Source organism: Poecilia reticulata, chromosome 3, assembly GCF_904066995.2.
Source record: "Poecilia reticulata chromosome 3, P_reticulata-male-v2, whole genome shotgun sequence".
NCBI lineage: Eukaryota > Metazoa > Chordata > Actinopteri > Cyprinodontiformes > Poeciliidae > Poecilia > Poecilia reticulata.
Window position 1 is genome coordinate 13,973,790 of NC_088832.1, and position 12,595 is coordinate 13,986,384.

General features: G+C 36.3%; 1 long non-coding RNA gene across 2 annotated transcripts in view; it reads right to left on the reverse strand.

Annotated features, from left to right (window-relative positions):
- Nucleotides 1-11,756, reverse strand: part of LOC145551085 (uncharacterized) — a 91,700-nt gene extending 79,944 nt beyond the window's left edge. The window contains exon 1 of one of the 2 annotated variants that reach the window (XR_014086882.1): nt 10,205-11,756. This is a non-coding gene — a long non-coding RNA (uncharacterized LOC145551085). The remainder of the gene's footprint in view (nt 1-10,204) is intronic. The other variant, XR_014086881.1, reaches the window with a different exon arrangement.
- Nucleotides 11,757-12,595: the final 839 nt, after the last annotated feature.

The window sequence follows — 12,595 nt, forward strand, 5'->3', positions numbered from 1 at the left end:
AACAAGAGCAGTGGACTATAGAAAATTTGGGACACACTGGCTGTCTGGAAAACAGTCTCAATCTGCTGTTTCCACATCTTCATCATCTAAATACCCAGAAAAAAGAAAAAAACAAGCAAACAAATATCACTTTTTTCTGTGATAAAGTAAACCTTGCTGCTACTATCCTTCATAACCCAGATGCAATTTTCCTTCTGCTGGCTTAAGTGTTTCCTGAAAATCATATGAACCTTTTTGTAGAAAAAGAACCACGTGATGAAATAAACTTTAACAGAAGTGTTGTAAGAGCGTACCAGACTGTGCAGTTTAGCACTTTTAAGAAATGGAGCTACCTGTTTGTTTTGGTGAGATTTGCCTCCATGATCCAGAGAGAGATTTAAACTGCAAGCTTGTCAATTTCAGGACCCTGGACACCCCTTCCCACCAAAACCACCTCTCTCACCCTTTGCTTGGAAGAAGGAAGTTGAGAAACATATCCAATTATCCAAATTCCTCTTTGCAACTTTGCATGAAAGTTTTGCCAAGAATAATTTAACCAGTCTCCATTGATTTCAGTAGTGAGGCAGCCAATTGTTGAGTGGAGTGTTTCTTTTATTTCTTAAGTTTAAATTTTTAAATCTTAGAAAAAAGTCACCATACATTTTTACAAACTGCATAAATAATCAAGGTAAATTATTATTCAACTTTTTAAGTACATGAACAGGTCTTGGCTGCTTCTAAAACGCCTCTGCAAAATAACAACACTGGATTACAAAGTGCTCTCATAATGAGGACTTGAGCACCCCCAAAGGGACAATTAGGTGCAATGAGAGAGGTGTGCTGACATCGCTGATCTGTAGAATAATTAACACCTCTGCCCTTTGTGCTGTCCCTACAGAGAGACCTTCAAACCACATAGGTGTGTAACTTGTGATGGAAACTTAAACATGGATGGAATTATCATGTGCAGAGGAACACACACAGTCAACAACAGTTTAAAGCCGTGTTTTTCAACCCTGGTCCTCAAGGCACACTGCCCTGAATGTTTTAGGTATTTCCCTGTTTCAACACACATGATTTCAATTGATGGCTGATTAACAAGCTTTTTCTGAACTGCAATCATCTAAATTGGGTGTGTTAAAGCAGGGAAACACCTAAAACGTGCAGGGCAGTGTGCCTTGAGGATCAGAGTTGGAAAACACTGGTGTAAAGGATGTAATACTAGAGGTCTGTAAATGCTGTGATCAAAATTTTTAATGTTCCAAAAAAAAAGTCTTAAAATAAATAGTTATTCCTCCTGTCTCTTGTCATTGAAATCTTTTCTCTATTTACTCAGTGAAGTTAGTCTGGGTCTGCCAGAGAGCGTCTAATGAAACATTTGATATCTACCACTGTTACTGAAGTTGTTTAAAAATCAGACTACAGTTCAAGGAGAGATGCACTTCGATTTGGTCTATATAAAGAAAAACTATCACTGTTATTTTATACTTATCAATTAGTTGTGCTTTTAATCAGCATTCTGTATTACAATTGCTTGACAGCTGTCCTAAGTTCAAACTTCATCTCTTTCTTAAAGGTTTTCTTCCCCTTCTCATCTGATCAATGGTAACTTTATTCCTCCTGTGCTTTCAGTCACTGTTCAGCATGAAACAGTATTTAAAGACTAAGTAATTTAAATTCTTTCCATATCATTGGGCTGAACTGTCTTGTCTGTGTCTTATCCTTGTAGACCCCCAGCAATGGTAAATATCTGAACTCTGCTTCTTGAACCTCTTCATATGTAGGGTGGTCAAAAATCTGTAATCCCTGTCAAAGTTTCTCACATTGTCACTTAGCAAAAATTGTCAACTGGAAATCTTTTGAGGAATGTCATTAGCAGCGTTGCTGATCTCAAGATGAAATCTTTTGCCAAATGTTATTTCTGAAATAGATCAAGCTTGGTAAAATCATTTTTACATCTTGCCACCGATTCATAATTGAATTTAGATTTGAACTTGATCTGTTATGTTTAGTTTTAAATAATGAAAACTCTTTGATCCAAACCACTCCATTTGACGATGAAAAAGTCTTTACTTACAAAAACACACTTAGCTTTAATCAAATTTTTACAAAACAAGATTTCCATACTTCATCTCTCTAGACAACTGAGTAAAACATGGAAAAGAAATACATTCAAAATAGCTAATCTTCTCTTTGAGTAGCATCAGCCACAAGAATAGTTCAGATATTATGCATGACACCGAGTGCAGCCTCTGTTCCCCCAGGTAGCCAGTGACTCCTTGTCAATTTAGCAAATTATATTTTATTATTTTCTTTTCATTTCCCTTATTAAAATGGTTAGGAGACTAATGAGGGATATATTCGCAATACAAATTCATTTATTTCTTTTTCTGCTGCTAATCACAATCCTCTAGAAGGTTAGTATGGGAAACAGAGGGGATGATGAGGTGAAAGAGATGGAGAATGTGTTCGGGAGAAGATGGGAAGGGAAAAGTTGTGGGGTGAGTTAAGAGGACCCTTGGCAGCAGCTTTAAGAGTCATAGATAAAAGTGAGGAGGTAATGTGACTAGGCTGAGCAGGTGAGGAGCACTGAGATCAGCCTAGAGGAGAGATAATTACACAGAAGCACAGGGATTATCGTGACTCTAGATGAAGTGGGAAAGCCATGCAAAGCATATTATTATGATGAGAGGAAGTAGAACTAGATCTGTATATAATTTATCCTCTGTGGCAGCACGAGAGGGAAGGATTGAGGAACTTATTTATCCCTGGAGGAGTTGAAGGTGTTTAGGCCTAAATAACAACTGGGAAGACTTCAAAGTGTGTCATCTTCCAAACAGGTCTCCAGCCTTGCCGAGCACTAAAATCCCAGTAAGATCTGTAAGCAGATTTATTGGCATAGTTAGGCATAGTCAGGGATGAAAGTAGTTTTAAATTCTTGGGGGTACTATGAAAAAAAAAATTATAATGTGTATATATATATATATATATATATATATATATATATATATATATATATATAGTGATTAATCACGATTAATCACTATGCCTAACTTTATAAGCTTGAAATATGCACAGAGTTGCAGTTCTTACAGGAATGGTGCTGTAGGTAAGCACAACTTCTGCCACACTTCAATTATCTGAATTATCTTGTAGCAGAAAGCAGGTGATGTAATCTCTCTGTACTCAAGAGCAACTCACTGAAACTTACTTCTATACACATGTATACAAGTAGTTGCAAACTCTTTTCAAGTGACAGATAAGCTATATTTTTATTTTCTAGTTCTTGGATGTCCCACCCCTTTCTGATGCCACCCTGGGTAACTGCCCTTATAACCCATATCAAACCGTTAGTGTATGCACATTCACATGTTTGTCTCATACGAAACATGTCTGAAGATTCTCAGTTTTCCATGTTATTTTATTCAGGGAGGCTTAAAGAAAGTCATTTTGTTTTAATAGTTAATTTGGAAATGTCCCTCTTCATTCATTTCCTACTGTTGATATGGTGACAATCGCTTCTCCTCATCCAGCCAAGTGACCGACTTAATTTGTGCATGTGAAATTTTTAACTTGTGGACAAGCAACACAAGACAGATGAAAAATGTTAAACTTATGCTCCTGTCTGGTGTCACGGAAAAGTTTTACCTTTCACAGTTGTTCATCACTTCCAGGATGTCAAACCCATAACACGCTGCTAAAAGCCTCTCTCCTTAAGAGAGGCTTTTTAGATCACAGTAGATTGTTTGATTAATCTGCATTATGTAATATTAACTTGTTAAATTTTTCAGATTAAATGAATGCGTTAATATTGACACCCCTAAATATTCATGTAAAATTACTCTTTATTTTGATATCACTATTTCAAAGACCAGCCTAATTTACGCGTCATTCCATTTTTATCTACAGATGCCTGGTTCTACTGTAGAGCATTAATCTCCCCAACACATTTCTGCCAGCTGTGTTTTTGTCGGCATGTAATTAGCCATAGTAGGTTATCAAATTAGTCTCAGAGGAGAATACTCTGTTCATGTCCTGGCATGGTGTATCGGAGACAAACAGAGTCTACTGCTTTTCCTCGTAACTGAAAATATATTTATCATTTAGCTCTTATTGTTTGGCTGTACAGTCGTCCTCTACTATGCATTTTTTTTTCTTTGCGCTTTGCTTTATGCTCTTAATCTCCCGTTATCTATCTCTTGAATAATATATACATACATAGAGAGCCATAGTCTTGATTTTATTTTTTTTTTTCAATGAATCAACTGCAATAGAAATATTTAGGAGAAACACTGGCAGGGTGAAACATCAATTAAATTCAAAACAGTTACTGTTAAACTTATTCTGATTATTTGGTAACAACATACATCTAAGTGATCAGATTGAAGAGACGGGTTTTAGTTTATGTTGTAACTGTAATGGCAATTAAATATGTCAGGCGATTCTAGATGAAGATTGGACAAAGCTCCAATGTTAAAGATGTATGTTTTCTTCCATGGATCCATTTATTTATATATTATCCCACGAATGTCGCAAATGTAAGACATGTATTTTGTGATGTTGTGTTTAAGTCACAGTTAGTTTTGAATGCTTGTATAAAGTCACAGTACAATATAGTTAAATTGTTTAAGCTACCTAGCTTTCTTAAAAACAGTTCTAAGCTTTTGTTCACACAAAGGGTCTGGACTCTTGACTATAGATAATAAATAATTGCTCCCTGGAGGCGTAGACTGTGTTGAAATTTAAAATTGCACCCAGTCGCAAACGTTTTCCTGTGACATATGTAATGTGCCAGTTTAAGGCTACGAAGCTTTTCGGAAATTGCCTGTGGTGTAAACAACCATTCTCCTCTGCAAAAAGAGAAGCTGAACAAGGTAACTCTTAATGCTAATTCAATATTTAAAAGCGCGGCCATGACAGACTGAACAACTGGGTTCACTCTCTTCCCTGTCATTGCCAAACTACAGGCAGACTATAATTCTAAAACAGAGCAGAACATTTCCATAACAAAAGGATATTTTATGTTGTTATGTGTTCAGTTTCTCCAGTTGAAACTGAACTAGAGAAAACAAACTCAGTGGAAGGAATTTCAGATAGAGCACTGTGTCACTAGCTGCAGTGGCTAAGAGATGACGTCCAAACCAGTAATGTCAATGAAGTCCCACACTACTCGATTTTTGTTTACATTTTGTGAGGAAGGAAGTTGCACGGGTCTTCTTCAGAAGTTTTGTTTCGATTCTTTCTGTAGTTCTTTGTGCAGCGCCACCACAGGTGAGGAGGAGGAACAAGTTTTTCAATTAGTTTGGATCATTTCGTTAGACATAGCTCTAGTTCATCGTTCATAGCTATTTTGACATAGCTAAGGGAAAAGCAAAGTAATGTCATATATGAGGAAAATGTTTACTTGGTATCATTAAGTCTGCTAAAATCCTTTTGGATACTTATACTGACAACTTGCTCTGTGATGAGGCTATTCGTTTTCAAAGAGTGCAGCGATGATACAACACAAATTGATACAGGTGTGCATGGTGGTTCTTGGGCTTGTCTCATTAATTCCTTATTAGCCAGGGCACATGATAATACCAAATCTGAACAGGCACTGTGTATGTCCTGATACCACACAGAGTGTTTTCAGGGGTCAATAGAGCTCAGTACATTTTCAGATCTGGCATCAGTAGAATCTTTAACTAAATCTAATGTCTCCATGGTTTTCCTCATAATTGCCGTGGTAATATGTGCTGAGGATGACACTGCCAGGATTCATCAAGCTCAAACTGTGAAAGAATGGTGGGAAAAAAAAGTGGAATGCATCCTTTTCACACATGGATAAGCTACTATGGAGCTCTTTCCTTAACTTTACTGAGAAACTTCCAGATTTGTTTTTGTTAAACGTCACGCAGTGTTTCGTCTCCCTCATCAATATCAGTGGAACCAAATATTTACAGTAATTATTGTGTTAGTGGGAAGTTGGTTTTGCACTGATGTAAAGCACAGAGCTTTATGCCGAAGAAGTTATATCTGCAGTGCTGGCAGAACAATACTCTACACAAGGTGTCTTCAAAGCCAGGCCTCGGGGGCTGGCGTCCTGCAACTTTTAGATGTGTCCCTGGTCCAATACACCTGGATCAAATGCCTCAATCACCAGCTCACTGTGCAGTCAAGTTCTCCAAATCCTGTTAATGACCTAGTTATTGGACTCAGGTGTGTTGAAGCAGAGACTCATCAAAGAGTTGCAGGACTCCAGGCCTTTTGGTCTAGACTTGAGGGTCCCTGGTCTACTTCAAATAACTGAGGAAGACAAATGAGTAATCAGAGTAAGCCATCTACTTATTACATGAGCATATTACCTCAATTTTAAAAAAAAGCAACAAATTAAAAAAAAGGTTTATATACATTTTGAATATTTCACGATGATAAGATCACAATGTGATATTCATAAATTAGAAACCAGTGGTGCAAAAGTTGTGCATTTGGTAGAGACTTTACTATTCTACTTTAATAAAACATCAGTATCACTGAAGTGTGTGAGATATTGCTGATTGCGTGAACATGTCACCTCAGTCCTGAGCTCTCTACCCAAAATGGGGCTTTTGAGATAGATAAATATTCTTTCATTTTTCATCCTGTCCTCCCAAGGCAAGCAAACTACCTTCCATTTGCTAAGGTCTTTGCCAATAAAGACAGAAATTTGATATCTTAAGATAACAGAAATGATATTATCCAGAAGCCATAACTGAGTTCTGTCATGGGGGAGACGGAGTGAGTGATTGCCCCTAGTTATGCAAGAGCTGATTTATCCCATTAGGCTTTGGTGTAGGCGCAAGCCCAGAGCTTGTGCCACTGAGGCTCACTAGCAGTTATTGCCTGACATGAAAATTCTTCTTCAAGCGTAAAACGTCAGAAAGTAGGATTGATGCCTCTGCTCATTATTGCTTCTGCATTTAGGGATGAGAAAAGTAATATTATCTTGGAAAAAAAAAAGAATTGTGGAGGACATAGTGGGAGTTTAGGGTTATACTGATAGAAATAAAAGCATATGAAAATGAACTGAAAACAAATAACCATTTAAAAGAGCTTAATGTGTGTGGAAACCTATGAAATAGTGTACAAGTGGGGGACATAAATTTCTTTTCACTTATGAGAATGTAATAGCACTTCAGAAATGTTTTTTTTTTTTTTACAAAGGCATAGTACATGCAGTATGGATACAGAAACCAGACATCTAGCCATTAAATTAACAGTGTTTAAAAAATATGTACAAATGTTATACAAGTATGTACAAAGTCTACTACTTGGTATGATGCAAATTTTATTACTGTCTAGTGTTAGTTGCCTCAAATGAAGATAATTAAAATATTAGGTTGGTTATGTGTCAACACCAAGAGGTTTGTATATCCATGATTTATTGAGTTTGCAGGGATTCTTAATAAAAAAATATATTTGTTTAGCATAGATAGTTCCTCTATGGACAAGATTAATATCCCATTATTATTGTGCAAGTAAAACTAAAAATCTGTCATCTGTCCCAGGGAATTCATCCAACAGTTTATCATCATCTGTGGGCTCACCTCTCCACATTAATTAAAAGTTTGCGGACTGATGTATATAAGCACAAAACTTCAGTGAAAAGGTGATGGTGTATTTTTTTGTTGTGTGATAACAGTTGCAACATGTCCACTCTGTTTACTGTCCCACACGTATGTTTTCTGTTCAATCTTTAGATAATTTAAAGGGGTACTGGCCATTGCGTCCTCATGCCTACTCAGTGACAGTGCACCAAATCATTTATAGTAACACTGCTGGCACTACAACAATCCGTGCTTACTACACTATGCATGAGTTGATGAAATTGCACAGACACTTGTCTCAGGAAGCTATGGGTGTTTACAGACTGTGGATATAATTTTTAGTCTAAGACTAAAAAATAAGAGTATGTTTTAGTATTAGATTTTGGTGGGCATGCTAAAGCTACATGCTCACCATTCTTATTTGTGATTGGAGGAAAACGTTTGAATGGTTGCTCACAATTTTTCATGAGTTATTGTAAAGAACTTCAGATTACGAATTCAACTAAATTCAAAACTACCTTATTCAACTCAAGCAGAAAGTAAATGAAAAAGAAAAGATTTCTTATTGTGAGGTTACAATGTAAACTGATTGTTGTTTTTGGTTGATTCTAAAAAAAAAAAAAAAAGATTACTGAAGGCTACTTTTTAGACAAGCTGACATTTAAATGGTTCAGAGAAAAAAAAAACATGGCTAAAGAGCATTTTAAAGCATTAAAGGTTCATAAGAAGGACCTTTGTGGAAGCTAAACAAGCAATTGGCAGAGGTCCACTGGTTGTGTAGAAAACAAAATAAACCTGAACAAATATTCCTGACAACAAAAGCAAGCCATTCGGAAATCCTTCCAGCACTAAAAGAGATCCCTTGTTAAATTTCCCTTCCTACCCTTTCATAAATATGCATAATTTCCTCTACTTCCTCCAACACCCACAAGTAGATGTATCAATTACATAACCCCTCAGTTAGGTAGTGTACCTCCAAGACGGTAAGCTCCTCAATAACAAATGTATCAATTTAATTTCTTAACAGTTGGCATTGGCACACAGAGGGCAGCAGGAACAGTCAGCGCGTTAACAGCTCAGCACGCTGCTTCCGCGCCGGCAGGAAATACTAACACAAACCCGCACAAGATATCATTCTCTTCTAATATCAGCATATGCAGCTGATAAATACAGAAGACGTTACTGTTATTGGCAGTGTTTTGTTTTTTTGCTGAACAGCTTTTTCCTATGCTTCCAAAAACCAAAACTATTCCTATTAATTTTATAGTAACACAAATTAGTCTTAGTAATAATTAAATGTAATAAATAAAAGAATGGGTTCAAAAATGTAAATGCTAATATTTTCATGCTAGGATGAAAATAATTCAGCCGAATAAGTTTTATTGCCCTGCATAAAACTAATTCAGTTTTGCGCAGATGTAATCTAAACTGTTGTTTTCCACCATTAACGAGTAAGGATAATATCTGATATTGTTCAAATATTTAATAAAAGTGTATGTTCAGAACTTGAAAAAAGTAAATATGACTTTGAAAATATCACATATCAAGAGCTTGGTAAAGTTTTTCAGACTGTAATATATTAAAAAAATACCGTCCCTTTAGCACATTTTGTCTCTGCACCACTGAGTACTTTATTTACCGTTTGGGATACATTTTTATCTTTCATCAGACTTCTGTTTTTAGATATACTTTGTGTATATTGACAACAAATTAGTGGCACAGTGCTACTTCCACTGCACACCCTTAGCCTGCAACTCCCTGAATCTTAGCAGCAGCCTATTTAAAACTGACAAAGTAAGTGCTATTCTGGTTGGCTGTAAAACGACTGTTGAACAACACCTCTGCAGATTTTGTTAAGCTCCATTTAATAAAGCTCTTTACTGGCTGACATTTCTACCTTTGCCAGATACACAGGACAGAACATGCTTGTCTGCATGGCATATCATGTATTCAAGGTTTAGGAGCAGTAATGTTTTTGTTTATTTTTGCTAGATTATAAAAAATCTATTTTTCCAAACTACCAAGGTAAATTGGAGATGTTTTGTTGGCTATACATAATCTAATAAAACATTAGACCATGAGCAATTTGCTTATATTTTTCTTGTCAATGCGGTGAAACAAAAAACTGCTGCCAAAAATATTTTGACAATGGCAAATGAACAAATACAAATATACCAAAACCAGAATTAATCACTCTGATATGCCGAGTAACATCAAATTCAACAATTACTGTACAAAGGTGGGACTATTAGTTTCTCCATCTTTCCATTGGATTTTGCAGAAAAGAGTTTTGATTGGATTTTTCAGGTTTGCCTTTCTGTTTCCGTTAATTGCAACTCATTCAATTTATCCATCCTCAGTTTACAAAGTGAAATACAAACTTTCAATAAAATATTTTTTTTTTCTTCTATGGCCTCAGCAACCACCACACATGTACTTATTTTTAAAAACATAACATTAACAGTGGGGCCCACGTTTTTTTTAATGAGAACATTGGAGTCACATGCTGTCTACAACCAATGACAACAAAGACAGATATGAGGTGGAAGGAAGCCCCAGGGGGAAAAGGCCGTATGTCTCAGTTTCCACCGCAACAATGGAGCACGTGCTGTCCGTATTGTTGCTATTGTTCTCCTACATTGTGTGTATCAGCTTACCAGAAAACGACATCACATCCTGTCGCTGCTGATCTGGAATTTTGGGGCCTCACGCATTTGAATAGATGTGAAGATTTCCGTGACAGTCATCTGCTGGAAGTGGACCCCGGTGACCCCTGGCATCTGCCACATGCATCATTTGAAAGGGATGTGAAACTCAAGCTTTCCACCAATGGTGTCGTGCCACGTCAGTGTTCTGACCAATCAGATTTTTGTATTCATTTAAAAATGTTTTTTTTTGTTTTGTTTTGTTTTCCCAAACATAGCAATGGAATGAAGTAACATCAGACTTTTATAGTCATTTGTTAGTAAATGACTAGGTATCACTTAAATGTTATATAAAGATATATAAAAGTTTTCCTTGCGTAATGAATGAGTTACAAAGGGCGTTATTTTGTGAATGGAGAAGACTATTGATTTTGAGCTTTTCAATAGCCCTTGTGTGGGCAGTTAAGACAGGCAGCTGGGCGAAGAAGCAGTTAAAGCTGCCTAGCTATTGAGGAAGCTAATGAACGAGAACTGTGAAAGGGTGGTATGGTACCGCTGGAGTGTGATTCAAACAAACAAAGGAATGGGCTACGGGGTGGTGTCAATGGTCTTACTGGGGCATGTGCCGTTTAAACCGTTGGGTTTTGCCACTAATCACTGTCTTCTAATCCCCCAGGCCCCTCATTTTAATTCCCAAAGGATCCTGGGTGTTGAATGGGGAATTATATATGTATAATACGAGTCAGGGTGAAAGTTCTGTTGTTGGAAACTGACAGGTCAGTGTGAAGAGCACTTTGGAAGGACTGCAGTGCACGCTGAAGAGGAAGGTGTGTTATACTAAAACAAAATGTGTTTTCCTGTCACCACTTCCATACTAAATAAAACCAAGTCACCCTAGTTTTCAAAGGGTGTCACTCATCAAATAAGTACTTCTGACCAAAGTGAATATTTGAAGGGAATATGTTAGTTTTATTTATTAGATTAGATGTTAACAGCTTTGTGACAGTAAGAGAAAAACCCAAAATATGTTGTTTGAATTTGTTTTTACACAAATAAGCAAAAACCTTGCTATTCTAATTGAGATCAAAGTGTATGCAGACAACAGACTACGAACTATTTACTTCAAGTTTGTGCAACTTAAAGTACTAATTAATTAAGTACTAATTCATGACTTAATTAATTTATTTATTTGTGTTGAGTAAGGCGCCCCCGACAGGTGAACAGGCTGTCAAATTACTTCTTACTTAGTGTGAATTAGAGGTAAGATGAATAAATCTAAAGGTTTAATTATTGGAAGAAATGAAAAAAAGAACTCAGAGCATTTTATGAACCCATGTTCTCCTTACTCTTGTACAGAAATGTTTACAATGTATTTTATAACCTGGTTTCTTGGCATTTTTATGTTCAAAACTTTCTTGGGTAATGTCATTGTGTCTTTGAGTATATTTGTAACATCTTCAAACACTTACTATGATTTGTAATTACTGAGTTTGCTTCCCCTTTAAGTTCAGTTTCTGTATTAAACTTGACTGAAATGTGTTCTCTTATTTTGCACCATGGTCATAAAATGATCTTGAGAGTTCACTAAAGGTAAATGCTTTTGACTCTCTGAGTTTAAAGTTATTTTAAAGACTTCTGTAAGAAACGAGAGAAACTCCAATCCAACGCTACACATTGTTACATTTAAAACAATATGATTAGTTTTATTTTTTCTTTATCTATTTTGATGTGAATGTCAATGTTTTAGTTTGTACCTTCTTACTTGTAATGCTGTACCTGTTTGATTAGGTCTCCTAGAAGATATTAGAAGATATTCTAATCTCGCCATAGTGAGATAATTATAAAGATATAGCTACTGCTCCTATTATATCTATGGTTTTAAGGCTATGTTTAATTGTCCTACATTTTCAGTGTCTCTGTAAACTTTGTTATATTTAAATTATTTCTGAAGGCTCTACAATAATTATATGTTAAAATTCTGCAATTTATGGGTTTTTTCCTAATTGTTGTACTTTCTCTGCACTTGATCCCAACATCATATTCTACAGTGATGAACTAAAGGGAGTGGTGGCATTGTTGGCTAAAATGATTGGAGATCACGTCAGAAAAATCTGGATTATTTTTGAAGGACTTCTGCAAAAAATGGATTTTAAAAGTATTGTTTCAAATTTGTCCCGCTGAAATATGCTTTAAACAAGGTCATAAAGAGAAGCTATGCAATAACGGATGGATGGATGGATGGATGGATGGATGGATGGATGGATGGATGGATGGATGGATGGATGGATGGATGGATGGATGGATGGATGGATGGATGGATGGATGGATGGATGGATGGATGGATGGATGGATGGATGGATGGATGGATGGATGGATGGATGGATGGATGGATGGATGGATGGA